The sequence below is a fragment of the Rhea pennata genome, chromosome 14 (genome assembly GCF_028389875.1).
Source record: "Rhea pennata isolate bPtePen1 chromosome 14, bPtePen1.pri, whole genome shotgun sequence".
In the NCBI taxonomy this organism is placed as follows: Eukaryota; Metazoa; Chordata; class Aves; order Rheiformes; family Rheidae; genus Rhea; species Rhea pennata.
Genome location: NC_084676.1, coordinates 22,208,599 through 22,223,769, shown reverse-complemented (window position 1 = coordinate 22,223,769; position 15,171 = coordinate 22,208,599).

The window sequence follows — 15,171 nt, the reverse complement described above, 5'->3', positions numbered from 1 at the left end:
GGTCTGCAGGAGGCCTCACACCAGTACCAGCACCTCGCTCCTCTCCAGAAGAAGCCTAAAGCCACCTAAGCTATCAAAGGACAGCTTCCTCTTTCCACTGATTTGAATATTGAAATAAAACATCTGTCCAATAGGAGACCTAGACCTACACTAGCCAGGATGTTGTTGCTAAAGCAGCCATTCTCTCCAGGGCTCTGAAACTCCACTTTTTGCCAGAGCTGTTCAAAAATGCTGAACTGTTGCAGTGAAGACATCTCACAAACAACTGAGGTGCCACCTGGCCAGGGAAGTTTGCTGATACCTCTGTCATGCTGGTGGGGTTTCACACCTCCCCTTGCTCAGGCGAACAGACCAGGCTCGGCCCGCTTCTGTGGAGATTTTCACTATGCTGAGAAGACTCTTCCTGCTCTGAGCTGGGGCAGCAGCAAACACCAGTGTTGCTACTGCGTTGGTTGTCAGAGAGACAAAATATTATTCAGCTCTTCTTGGGAAGCTTGTAATCCTGGTGGCGAAAGAGAACACAACCTTGGGAGCTGTATGCTCTACAAAAAGACCTAATGGGAGGAACTTGCCGAGGGAAGTCCTGGAGGGGAAACAGAAAGCATGTTTCGAAAGTGCAAAAAGTTGTCATATTTTTACACCCATCCCATCTTTTTACACTCAAATCCCCAACAGAATAGTGCAATACATTAATGTCTTGTTTATTTTAAAGAACAATTAATATCTTCCCTATGATCCACTGCAATTGGTGTCTTTAAAGTGTTAAGACCCTAATGGGCCCAAGACACAAAAATTGTGATCTAGATTTAGATCTCTACTATTGTAAAATCCAAAATTGTTTGTATCCAACCCCCTTAAACACTCTTCAAATAATGAATGAAGCAAAGAACTTGAGCCAAGCATTCTTCTTTTCTTAGGTTACGACAAATTGAAGGGCATTCAATATTAAAATGCACTGATTTAGAATTATATCATAGGGAATTATGCATACAAATCCAGTACAGGACTTGTGGAACAAGCTTGGCTTGCTTGGTCTAGCAAAATCAATGTCGCAAGGGCAGAGAACAGCACTGTAAGTACCTGCGTATTGTGCATGAACAGATATATCAAGTCAGATAAACACTCCTGAGAGAGAAAAAGGGCCTTGTTTTGGCCCATGGACAAAGCTGACAGGAGGCAGAACAGATATAAACTAGCTGTGGTCTGTCAGAGGTTGGAGCAGTTTTCCAGCTGGTGGCCTGCTCTGCTCTGCAGCCAGTGTGGTGCACCCTGGCGCGGCGCATCCTGGCGAGGCGCATCCTGGCAAACACATCCCAGCATGGTGCATCCCAACGTGGTGCAAAAATGCGTGACACATCCTGACACGATGCATCCTGGTGCAGTGCAAATTGGCGCAGTGCATCCCGGTGCAGTGCATCCCAGCGCGGCGCCTCCCTTGCCTGCCCCGCGGCACTGCTCTGCCAGGCACCTTCTGCCTGGCCGTACCACAGGTGACTGCGGAGAAGGGCCACGCCGCCGGGCCGTGGCTGGGTTCTGGCCATGGCTGCTCCAGCGGCTCTGTGGGCCATTTGCCCCAAGGAGGCTCTGGCCATGGCCATGGAGGCTGTGAACGCGCTGCTGCTGCAAGGTCTTTGCAAGCTAGCCCTTCTCCCTGCAGGCTGAATGGCAGCAAGGTGGCTCCTTGGGCGCAGCCTGCGTTGCTCTGGAGCGCCATGACCCATGGCGCAAGCCCGAGGGGCTGCTGGAGCCGCTGCTTGGCACCAGCACTGCTAAGGAGACCTTCCTCTGCCTTCTGGGCTCAGCGAGCACCACGCCAGCCTCCACTGCCCTGCACTGACTGCACCAGCAGTAGAAATTATTGTTATTATGATCCCACAGCAAAATTAACTCTATTTACATTGGAAAGAAAACAAATCACTTTTTCAGAATGGGGAATTCTCACAAATTGAATTAATTTGTGGTTTTGTTAAGGAAACTATAAATACTGCAACATTCAGTTTGTATTTAAAATATTCCATCATCCGGAGGAACCAAGGATCACCAGTCACACTGTCTGGTGCTGCTGTTCAGATCTCCAGAGGAAATCCAGCAATGCTTAAAAGCTTGCAGGTCACTTACAAATCACCAGAAAGGGCTGAGCACAGGGCTGGCGGTGCTGCACCCTGCCGCCACCTCTGCCGCCTCCTGATGAGCCGGGAGCTCCCCAGGCGTGAGGGCTGTGCAGAAAAATGCCTCCAGGGCTTACCAACCAAACAGGCACACAAATACATGCGTTTATTATATGATGACCACAGGGGACTCGGGGAGAATGAGCACTCATGAAACAAGGCGACTTGCAGAAAGAATCTGGATGGTTAAAAAAAAATCACATAGCTTCATCTGGTTTCTTTTAGACCCATGAACAGAGTTGTTGAGTTATTGCATTCTTGTTTGATGTCTTACATGAACTCATATTACTAAGTCCAGAGATACAGCTGACTTTTCTCCACTCCCTGGTTAGCATTTCCCCATTGCCACATACTGTCCTGCCAGCCTCTGAGACCCAGCATGCTCGTAGCAGTGATGCAACTCCTGAGACTAGACCTAGATGTGCTCGTAGCGAAGATGCGACCTCTGAGACCCAGCATGCTCACAGCAGTGAGGCAACCTCTCTGACTCAGCATGCTCATAGCCACAATACACCTCGCTGCCAGCAGAGCACCATGGCTCTTCTGACACCAGCTCCGGTTCCAGCTCCTCAGATGCCAAGAGCCACAAGGGCACCCGTTCAACAAAGGCGTCCCGCAAAGGCATCATACAAAGTCGTCTCACAAGGCATCTCATGACAGCATCCAGCAACGATGTCCTATGAAGGTGTCCCAAGAAGATGTCCAATAAAGTGGTCTTACGAAGGCATCTGGCAAAGGTGTCCCACAAAGGCGTCCTGAGTAGGTGACCCATGAAGGCATCTGATAAAGGCCTCCCTGCAAAGGCATCCCACAAAGGCATTCTGCAAAGGCTTCAAAAGCTATCAAAAGAAAATAAATTTCTTTCTAGCGCAATGAAATTCTTTTGTAGGAATATGAGTCAACAGTTGCAAAATTTTGAGATTTATATGAAGATTTTTTTTTTTTTGAAGAGCATTTCCCAGGCACATATATAAATAAACAAACAAATATATATATTTAGCGCTACCTTCATGTGCAGTCACAGTCTTATGAATGTCAATAAGGTGTATAATTTTTAAAATATTTGGGCATTTTGCTAAATGTACATCTTAATGAGAACTTCTGAAAATCATACAAAAAATTTTTTACAGGAAATCATTATGAGACTTCTATATGTTTTAAATAAATCATTAAGGTAAGAGATTAGATATGATCATCATGTTTAGCCTTTGCCACACATTACAGTCTCCCGTGGTTTCTCACACTGGCAGCAACCCATTCTCCCACACCTCAAGTGCGGCAGACCCTCGCCTTGAAGTGAGGCAGTAGCTCCTCAGGCTAGGATCAAACCTGGTCCGAGCCATGACTGGCGCCGCGTGTGCCTGAATCACTCCTTGAGGCTGTAGCTAGCAGAAAGACTTGGTGTGTGTGTGTTTTTTTTTTTTTTTCCTTCTTTTTCCTTCACTGTGGTTTTGATTCAGGCATCGCTCAAAATATGCTTGCAGGTCAAAATGTCTCTTTGGCTAAGGTACATATCTGCTCGTTAGTGGCTGCTGCTTCCCAGATGCTTTGAAGGCTTTCAGCCGACTATTTCCTTTATGAACTAACTGCAAACTAAGTTCAGGAATGATCATATCATAGTGACTTAGTTACCTTTTATTTCTTTGTACTAACCCTAGTTAGGTTTTGTGCTTGCAGAGATTTGAATGGGGATGTTCTGGATGGCTTTCATTTGTGCATTCCTTGTATGTTTTCAGCCATCCCAGAAGCTAAGTAATGCTAGCCTGACACAAAACACACTTTACAAAACAAGATTATTGTTCTGCTTTGCACAGTCCTGGAGAAACATAATACACTTCACCTCCTGGAGAGGGACAGAGGGGGTCTGAGAGCGGCCTCCTCCCTTTGGTGGGGAATTCACTGCCCTTCCAGAGCCCTAGCTGCCAATAAACAGCATTTTTCAGCAGCAGTTGCCAAGTTAGGGATCTGAACTCCTGCCCAGGCACAAACGAAATACAACTGGATGGCTTTCAGGATTAATGAAGAGCATGCACTGAAAGAGCAAAAGGGAAATTGGCAGATTTGGAAACGCTTAGCAACACAAGAAGATCAGGCTGTTTTCATTAGATACCTAAAGAGTTATTTATGAATGAAACCTGAGCAAATCCTACATGGGCATTCTGACAGGTAACATCAGCTGCAATCATCTCTTTATATTAAAAAGACAACAGTCTGTGATAGTTGGTTTGGATTCCTTTGTATGAGAGACGGGGAGCTTTAAAGCAACCAGCTCTCAAAAAAGCCTCCTCAAGCCCCTGCTAAACCAACCTGTACGGTTGCAGTTGCTTAACTGATACAGGCTGTGAAACGCTCACGCACTCTCGCTTGGCAAGAAAGGCAAGTCTCTACTTCTGCCTTCTCAGCAGACTGCACTGAAGCCTCCAGGGCTCCCTTGGCATTCTCTGCTTGGGTTTCAGTGAGTTAGCCTGGTGACGAATGAAGGATCCGGGTATTTTAGTGATGGAGATCACACGGTCTGAACCTGCAAGCACACGTGTGTACTTGAGCATCTGCACACATATGTGTTTCACACACACACACACACACACACACACACACACACACACACACACACATCTTCACTTCCCTGTAGGAATGTGCACTTCAGAAATACTGGAAGGAATAGTAAAAAGGAAGAAGTGCTGAAGAAGTAAACTGCCAGGAATTCTCTCAAAGCATTTGCACATTTAAATTCCTGGTGCTTTTAACTCTGAGGCAACAAATCTGAAACTAAAATAACTTTCCAGTTTGAAATGTACAAACTTTGCAATTACAGGCTTGAAATTCTTAAAAGGCTGTATATTTTACAAGATGTAAGAAAACGATATTGTAGTTAAGGCATTGGCACATCTGGGGCACAGATTGATTTCAAGCTCAAACATTCAAAGTTTGCCATGAACAGAGAGAGAACATAAATGTGCTTTCATAGGGAAATGATAATATGCTGCCATTTAAAATTCTCCAAAATCCAAAATACCTCACTGTGTTTTGAAAGTTCACATTCGGCTGAAACTCACACCTTGCCCATGCTCTACTAAAGGCCCATATTCAAACACTGCGATTTGGATGCAGGGTTGCACCCCTTCCAGCAAGTGTGTCCATTTCTTTGTCCATTTATCTCTGTCTCTCTCTTCCATTTTTATTTTTTCAAGCTTAGTAAAATTCACAGAGTGATGACTCTCAGCACAGTGATATTTTTGTGCTGCACAATCCACTACTAAGCAGGAACAAGCCTGTGGTGCGATCAGTCAGTTTAATTTTTCATTCTTTCCCTGCACCCTGCAGTTGGTGTTGTACTCACAGGCCAGTGGTTCAGAAGTAAAAGCAGATGAGATGACATAACCAAGCAAGAATCTAGGTAAAGCCTCTTCAGACTGAACGAAGGAGTGCATGGACATGCAATTTGAAGAGAAAACTTTGGTGCTGCTCTAGTGGCTGTGCAGCACAGCGATCCTATCAGGCCAGTGGATCCCCCACCCCTCTAAGCTGCTCATCCAAAACTGTTGGAGATTTGGTGGCCTAGCTCCTGCTGTCCACGCTTCATGCTGGCATTTGCACGGCAGCAGGTGGAAGGCGCATCCCACCCCCCAGAAAAAACACCTCATGCCGCCTCCTGCAGCTGGAGCAATGCGAAACCAGGCACGGGAATGTGAGCTGTGTTCACTTTTCTCTAGAGCATCCTCAGCAAGCAGCACAGAGGGATGTTGTCTATTTATATCTCTTTTAACGTCTCTGTTGAAGATATAGTCCAGTAGTCCCTAATGACTGTAGGATAATTGGGCACTAATTCCAAGGTGAAGTTATGCAGAACAGCTAACACCAACTGCGCACAGACACTACTGTAACTGGCTACGACAGTGGAGGCTTGCGGGGCTGGAGCTGCTGCAAGGTGCTCGTCTTTACTGCTGCGCTTGCATTATGCTCCACTCGCGCTTTCCCCAAGTGCCTTTCGGGCACACTTGGCCAACTCCGCTCCTCCACCCCTCCTCAGTGCTGCCTCTTCCAACCCCCCAAACCTCCCTGCTGTGAAACAAACATCTGCAAGTGTCCGCCGCAGGGAAGAGCGGAATTTCATGACTCTCCGAAAACAGCAGCTGTGATCTGTGCGTAAAAACGCTCATTCACGTGTTGCACCACAAGCAGTCTGACTGCATGTGCCTCCCGCGTGGGGCGGCTGGGCTCGTCGGCCCATCATCCCGCCCCTGCGGATACACACAAGTGGCTCAGGAAAACTCACCCGCGAGTCAGCAGCAGTGCTAAAAGCCCGCAAACAAAACTCACCTCCAGCAGAGCTGGCAGGAGTTTTGCTTTGACTTCAGCTGAATCTGCGCTTGGCCTCCAAGCACCTGACTCGCTGCTCTGTGCTCCTGCTCCGCCAGGCAACAGTGCCATGTCCACACACTGGTATGCCAGCGAGGTCCGGCAGCTGCTGCCTGCACGACACCCCAGCCTGGGCCCCAGGCAGGATTCCTGCTCTTGCCTGCTACGAGGATTTCCCGGGCAACGAGAATTCCCTCTGTGAGGCCAGAGGGAAGATTCTGCCTGCATGCAGGGACCCGGTCGTCAGGGAACTGCTTCCTCCCTGCTGAGTGTGCATCTGAATCTGCTGAGCCCTGCATGCGGCCTTCCCAGCTGCTTGCGTTTCTGCGGGAAGCTCATCCTCCTCGGCTCCTGACACACCAGGGAGCAAGCAGGATCCTACAGAGATGCTGGAGCTAACTGTTGCTCCTCCTGGGTGGGAAGGCTTTGCCCCGTTCCTGCTAGTGACTCACCTGGGGCCAGCGCTGAGCCGGGGTGCAGGACTGGCTCCATGGTTGGCAGACTGCCTTTGCTCTTGCAGATTGAAGCACCAGCCACTGCCCCACGCACGCACCAGTCATCTCTCCTGGCATAGCATGGACCTCGATGCTAAGTTAGCAGAGTCTGGCTTTGCACATCATCAGATAACAACCCTTTCCCAGCACACTCATTTCTTGTCAGAATTAACAAGCAGGCTCAGTGCAAGCACAGATTCTAGTTCCTGCAAGACATTACTCACTCCCATTTACAGAATATGGCTTTCCTCCAAAATGTTGGCAATTATACTTATTTGCTGGATTGACATCCAGGCAGACTGGCATGCTGCGGTATTTACACAGCTAAGGCACCAGCTAAAGTCCACAGCACCAGAGGATATAGTGCCTTGACAGAAAATGGGCACAGACATCAGCCCTGCCTGCTTCACTAGCCTGGCCAAAATACATTGCACCACTTGCTTCCTCAGAGTCACAAAAACACATGTGCATATCTATGCCCAGTACATTTAAATCCAGTATAATTCTATTCTGTTGCTATCTAATTAGTGCTTATGGGCATTATCTCCAAATATACCACCTGATTTTGTTTTGTACTCTCCTGAAGCTACGGACAAGGCTATGGGAGGGGGCAGTGAAGAAAAGCCTGCTCTAGGTCTGGAAGGATTTATCAGCTCAAGTGCAACACAATGAAACCAGAAAAATCTCAGCCTAGTCCCCAGATTTCTGTCCATGAAGAAGCAGCAACAAAAAAAAGTAATCGATGAGCCGTAGGACATCCTGGGAAGGGAGTGAGCCACCGCAGGCAGACTGCTATTAAAAGCAAGTCAGCATTTGTTGTCACAGGGAAGGCAAAAGGCAGAGTCCTCAAGTGGGAGCAGCCGAGCTGGACTGCGCCAATGGGGACTGGTCACAGAAGGGGGCATCTCGGAAGCAGGCAACAAGCAGAGCAGGCAGGAAGAGAGCAGCTTAGAGGAGCAGGAAGGAGACAGGACATGAGCCATGACGAACCAACTGACCGCTCTTGCTGAAACTAAGTTCTGCACAGATCGGACTAGATGATCTCCAGAGGTCCCTTCCAACCTTACTGATTCTATGATTCTATGAATATTTGAGGTTTTGAACTGATCCAGAATGCAATTTCCCTTACATAAATTCATCTAATCCAGGCCCTAAGGGCCCACTCCACACCAAGCCAGATAGCTACTGTCTCACCCTTCCTGACTGTGATCCTGAAAATGCCTACTGACCTGCTACATACAGATGTCTACAGTTTCACTTGGTAGTTCCTGGAGGAACTACTAAGGAACTACTAGTTATGGATTGCGTTCCTGGGCTGGTCTTGAACTATCTCCATCTTGACACAAGGTGACTAACTGGAGCTTACTTGATATGTAGAACCTGCTGGATTGCCTGGTTTTCATTCTTATTGGTTCAGGAGGTTCCAGATAGAGGCTGCAGACTCTACCCATTTTGAAATATTTTAGATTTTGAACTGACCCTGGACTGATTTGTAATTCTGAACCTCTCACAGCTCTTTTGAGAGCTATAGCTCTGGCACTTAGTCTTCCACAGCCTCGTAATTTGGTGACTCAATTGGCATCTGATTGTGATGCCTGCAGGATTCAAAGAGGAGGAGGAGGAGGGAGAGGTCTCCTGTTCCAGAGTTATTATTTGTTAACATTTCAACTATCAGCTCATTTCAGGAGAAAAAGCATATGTTGGAATGTTGGAATTTCCCCCAGATTTTGCTCAACACTAAACAAATCTGGGAATAAAAAAGCATCACTCTATTTCAGAAATATTCTTGGAATAGCCTAGTGCAGACTTTTATAAATGTATTCCAATTGCTCATCAGAGTAGTGTTCTCCATGAAACTCACTAGCATGGAAGGCTCCAAAAGTACACTAAAATCAAGCAGCATGTGTTGCTAGAAGTTACACCCTCTAACAGTGCAACAGCATTTTGCAGTAGAAATGAACATGCTATGGGCCTACCTTCCCTTGTGGCTTTGACATGAAATACTGAACAGACTTCTGACAGAGTCAGTGTTCTTTATAGCTCTGCAGTGGTTTGGCTTTGGTAAGGAATTTCACTAAAGCTACCATGGTACTGCACAACAGTCCGTCAGATGACACCTGTGCCTATGGTGAAATCTTTCCCCCCATATCCAGTATAAAGGAGACAGAGGAAAATAGAGAATACATTAGTTTCTCATGGTTTTCGTGTTAGACAAGCCTCATGGTCCCATCTTTTCTAGATTGTGAGAACACATAAAGTATGTCCTTCCAGACTTGGCCATTACTTTACCTCTTCCAGTACAGCACATCCAACACAATACAACAGTTACAGGCTCTGTATTGTCTTGTTTACTTACAGGTGGGTAGGGCAGCGCAGCTACCATACCTTGGAAAGTTGAGTCCAACAAAGCAAACTGGCAAGTCTGAGACACAGAGTCACATGTCTAGGAACAAAGACATTTCTACTGGTACTGGGAACTCTGTTCTGGAAAACAGTGATTTTGAAACGGGCTGAACATGAGTGCCCAGCACCATGGGGGGTTAGTGTCTTAGACAACTAAGGCCACTCCTTGAATGAGGAAGCAGAGGCATACCTAATGGGAGAACATTATGGCTGCATTTAAGACTGTTAGACTATTGCCACACTGTTTTCATTTCTAGCTGCCTGTATCCCAGTGGATGACAAAAATTGCCACCACTCCAGCCACAATTACAGTATAATGACTGGAAAACATACTTCATAATTTAATATCAAGGACAACAATATAATTGTAATAACAAAGAGAAGGTTAAGCAGAACTTGATCACTACCTGCAAGTGCCAAGACAAGTACATATACTTGACAGTAGAAGACCCCTGAAGCACAAGGGTGGAGGTGTATAAATGCTAGAACTTGAAGTTGAGCACATTTAGAGGTGAAACAGGATGTCCATTTTTAACAGCAAGGGTGCAGTTCTAGAGAAGGCAGTTCTGATTTTGTACAAGACAAGGTAACTTCAACTAATCTCATCACTGTTACCTAGCATGCATGTAACAAAGGGATTTATTTTTATCAAACCTTTTTTGGGAAAATTCCCTGTAGGAAGCAGATAGGGATGGAGGGAGTGGAGTTAACCTGCCACTACCACTGCCCTACTTCTTCTCATTGCATCTCCAGCTGAACCTACAGACCATGGCAGCACATGAGCTATGAAACCAGATGTGCATCTATCATGCTAACAAATTTACGCCATCATTATGTCCCTGTCATGCATAATCACAAAAGTCTGCTGCCTCCAGGCCCACAGGAAAACCAGTGTAAAACCATTTTGCATTGATCTGACATCAAGGAAGGAAATGTCCTCACTCAGGACATGACTCTCATGCTTGAGCGTGTGAGAGTGGTAAAGGGGAGGGAGGGGGAAGGGAGTCAAATCTCAGCGAACACCTACGGCCGATTTCTTTCAAGTAATGTGACGTCCCCCGAGTCTAATGAGCGCTGTGATAAGAGCTATGGAGGCAGAGACGCCCCTTCCATCCCTCCTATCTTCCTGAAAGAGGCCAAGTAACTCCAGAAAGGAAAACAAGAATAAAAGGAATAAATGCACTGAATATTGTGCATTCCTGGTGTGGCTCTCAGCCTGGCAAGACTTCCTGCTCCTATGGGGTGAGCGGCCAAGAGCAGCTGCCGTGCAGTGCTGGAGATCACCGGAAAGGATCCAATTCCTGCAAGGTCAGCCTGGCTCCTCTGCGCGTGCTGGGACCTTGGCCGCGGAGAATCGTGCCCCAGACATCAGGAATACAAGCTGGTGCCTGGGTGCGGCAACCGGGCGCTTCGGCGGGACCGGCAGTTTCGAAAGACTCCTCGGAAATGAGGCGATAGCCATCAGCCCCGCTGCGGGCTCCCCCTGGGCAGGGGCGGCCCCGGGCGGGCCCCGGGACGCCGTCCGCCCTGCAGGCAGCGGGGATCCCGCCGCCGCCTCGCCGGGAGCGGCGGCCTCGCAGCGGGCGGGCGCCGCCGGGGCGGCGAGCATCGGCCGCGGGGAGCCGCGCACCCCGCTTCCCGGGCAGCTGGCAGCGGGCGGAAACGGGGCGTCGGCGCGGGGGGCGCATGGTTCCCGGAGAGCAGGGGGAGCTGGGCGCAGGCAGCTGCGAGACCCCGGAACAGGGACGGCACGTGGCGAGCCCCTGCAGCCCCGCGCCCTCCATGCCCCCCGCGGCCCCGCGCCCCCCACGTCCCCACGGCCCCGCGCCCCTCACATCCCCGTGCCCCTCGCGGCCCCGCATCCCTAGGCTGCCCACGTCTCCACCCCCCCGCCCCTTGCAGCCCCGTGCCCCTCGCAGCCCCACGCCCCCCCATGTCCCTGCACCCCCTGCTGCCATGCGCCTGCCGCAGCGCTGGGCTTCGACATGCCGCAAACAGCACGCTCCATCGCGCGCCAGCCTGGACCACCCCACACGCCAGGAAGCGCTTCTCCAGCACTTCACTGGCTTGTGCTTTGTTGCATGACATTTGATTTCTGCTTAGCATTGGAGGGCCAGAAAAATCCTCTAATACAATAACTGCAGATAGTTATCAGTGATCCTGACATAAAATCCGTAGTATTTAGCATTGTGATCCTGCTTCATAGCACTCTTGGACGAAGCGCATGCCAGTGCCTTGCTGTACAAGGGAGGCAAGGGACACGCAAGGAGAGCTTCACCCCCGATGCAGCGAGCGATTTCCAGTGGCACCCACAATATTTATGCGAACAGGGACCCACACCCTGGGACAATGCTCTTTCTCTGTTTAAATTGTATTCTGTTTTTATTACAGGCAAAATCAGGGTGGAGCGTCACGGTCACTGCGATTGCCCGTATGGGCATCAAGGTGACCTGGCTGCCGGCACCGGGAAGCCATCAGAGTGCGGGCGTGCAGGGCTAGCACCAGGCGGTTACATCCCGTCTCATGAAATAACCCTTCCGTGGGGGATTTGGCCAAAGGATGCTGGCAGGCAGCTGCTGCTCCCTCTTTCACAACCAGCCCGGACTCCCGACTGGTTTCCTTGCTGGTGTGCCGCCTAGTGAGTGCACCGCTCTTACTCTGCTAGGAAGGCAGCTTCTAATCAGAAGGAGATTAGAAGCTGGCCACGCCGGAACAGTTTCCCCTGTAATGAATGCTGTTTCTGAGCCCTGTGGTGCTAGCCTATTTCTTTTCTTTCCGGATGTGACCAGCAATGCCCATCTGGCAGGCTCAGCTCAGACTCCTGAACTGATGGACAGGTACTCCTGTTCCGTGGTCCAGAAATTAATGCAGTTATTGCACCATGGAAGCGCTCAGTCGAGTCGATGTGGTGGTTCTGACAGGACATGAGGCAGCACCAACATAAATAATTTCACGTGCCTGGCAGCTCCAGACCACCAGGCCGGGCCGGGAAAGACAGCCCTCCCTGATCTCTCTCTCTCCAGCTACTTTGCACAGACAAGCATGAGGAGACTAGGTCTGCCTGCAGGTTTTGGAGATATGCCACTCATGACAGTTTGCATAAAAAGCACTTTTGTCAACTAGCATATAACATGATTGAAAGAAAAGAAAATTTGCTCAGTTACAGGACTCGGGCATTTTACCGTTGTATAATTAAAAGCTTCAAACCTGGTTTGCGATGTAAGTATACCAAAGTATGAATAACATATTTTGCTGGGCCAGAAAGAAAGGCTATTGCAGTGAACACATACTGAACTTCAACCTTAATTTTCATGGTATTTGCTAACTAAAGGCTTTATGACATCTGTTGTCATGTAACAAAAAGAATCTTAAAAGCGAATGGCAATTTGATCTAAAAAGAAGTGCAGTAGAGGGCAGAGAAATAAAACCAAGAACTCTCTCTTACACATACAGTGAAGAATTTCCATAATAAAGAGGAATTTCCGTAAGAACAGCCCCCATACTTCTTTACCAGTGCTGATATCTTCTGTATGACCATGTATGCAGTAAGGTACTAGAAAAGATAAACATAAGAATCAGGTTTTAAATAAATATTGTTATTAAAGACTGTACAATGCTGTAAGTCTTGCACATTTGCAGAACGAGACAAAAGCCAGGCTCTGTTCCAAGGAATCTGTGTTCCCCATAAACTGCGCAGCCACATGCAGAGGTCCTGGCCAAGGCAAGGACTTCATCCTTCCCGGTGGTCAGCACATGGAACTGCAGGGCAGCCATGGCCAGTGAGCATGTGTCTCATCCTGTGAGAGGGTTGCTCCGCAGGTGCTGTTAACGGGCCAGTGCCTGGCAGGGGGTTGCGCTACCCCCCGGAGCATCCTCACCAGCGGCCTCGAAAGGAGATACCAGCAGAGGCTCCCCCCCCCCCCCCCCGAGGCAGAAGCTGGCTGAGATGGCTCTCAGCTTCTGCTCAGAGGAGCTGAGCTGCAGCAGGGATGTCCCTGACTACGGTGAGGACAACCACAGATGGAGGCGGAGGCTACAGAGCTCCCTCTATGTCCTTTATCTGCTCTCCACCTCAATGCTGTGCCAGACAGCATAGCTGCTCTTTTGTAAGGACAAATCAGACCTGCCAGATGAAAAACAGACCACCACCAAAGAATTCAAATCTGAAATAGAAACTAAATGCTCTCAAACTTGTCTTTCCTGTCCATTGTTGTACAGGCAGTGGACAAACAGCCAGAGCCAAGGCCCAGCCTCTGGTCTTCTCACGTCTAGGCGGTCACCACCACTCACTTGCCAGTCTTTGTGACTGCAATGATACGTGTGCCCAAGTTCAGAAGTTCCTTCTGTCACAGCACCATTAAGGACTTATCACAAGAATTGTTTATTCAGGCCTTGCTGAAAATTTGTTTCAGGAAATGAAGCTTAAAGTAGTAGTAGCACTCCTGTTAACACAGTAGTAACAACACACGGCCACCTGAACTTACAAATGGAGTGTGTTAAACCTCACAGGTTCCCATGAAACTAGTACATACAATTGCCTCTGCTATTTCAGATATGCAAAAAGGTGAGATGGACACATCTGTGAATACGTAAGGCAGTAGACACACCTCCTGAGTTACGGCCGTGAGCACTACTCCTGGGGCACAGGCCCCGCGCTAGTTAACCACATGTCATGTGCACCCCTTTAATGACTGCCCTGTGGATCATCCCTGCTAGACTTTGCCCTGGAGAGTTGGTGGGCAGCCATTTCATGTGCATCTGCTTGGGCTGGATGCACGCTCTCCCCGGGATGCCTCTAGATGCAGGGGCAGCATGCCTGCTAAGGGGCACTGCAGTAACCCAAGTCACTGTGCAGCAGACTGGCGCCGCTTGTTTGAAGCAATACCGCCTTCCTAACTACAAGGCAGCGCTGCAGGCCCTGCGCCGCAGAGGTGGCCATCGCATCACGCCCGCAGCGGCACTGAATGCCCTCCTGGAGCACAGCCTCGGCATCAGGCGAGCGACGGGGCTCTGGCTGCAGACAGCAACAGCCGACAGTGCTCTGTGAAATAAATACTTCCAATTGCTGTATTTTGAAGATTGTTCTCCTCAGGTGGAGAAAAAGGATGCGGAATCAGTTGCACTGGGCGACTTTAACAGGCAGGAACCCACCCCCGAGCGTCTCCCCCGGGCTCGCTCCCCGGCGCCCACCGTCCCCCCCCCCGTCGGCCGGGCGCCCGAGCGCGTTGGGCCGCAGCCGGGTCCTGGGGGCGGATCCTGGAGTCCTGGGCCCGGGGTCCTGGGCCCGGTGCTGGGGCGGGTCCTGGGCCCGGGGTCCTGGGCCTGGGTCCTGGGGCGGGTCCTGGGCCCTGGGCCCGGGTCCTGGGGCGGGTCCTGGGCCCGGGGTCCTGGGCCCGGTGCTGGGGCGGGTCCTGGGCCCGGGGTCCTGGGGCGGGTCCTGGGCCCTGGGCCCGGGTCCTGGGGCGGGTCCTGGGCCCGGGGTCCTGGGCCCGGTGCTGGGCCCGGTGCTGGGGCGGGTCCTGGGCCCGGGGTCCTGGGCCCGGTGCTGGGGCGGGTCCTGGGGCAGGTCCTGGGCCCGGGGTCCTGGGCCCGGTGCTGGGGCGGGTCCTGGGCCCGGGGTCCTGGGCCCGGGGTCCTGGGGCGGGTCCTGGGCCCTGGGCCCGGGTCCTGGGGCGGGTCCTGGGCCCGGGGTCCTGGGCCCGGTGCTGGGCCCGGTGCTGGGGCGGGTCCTGGGCCCGGGGTCCTGG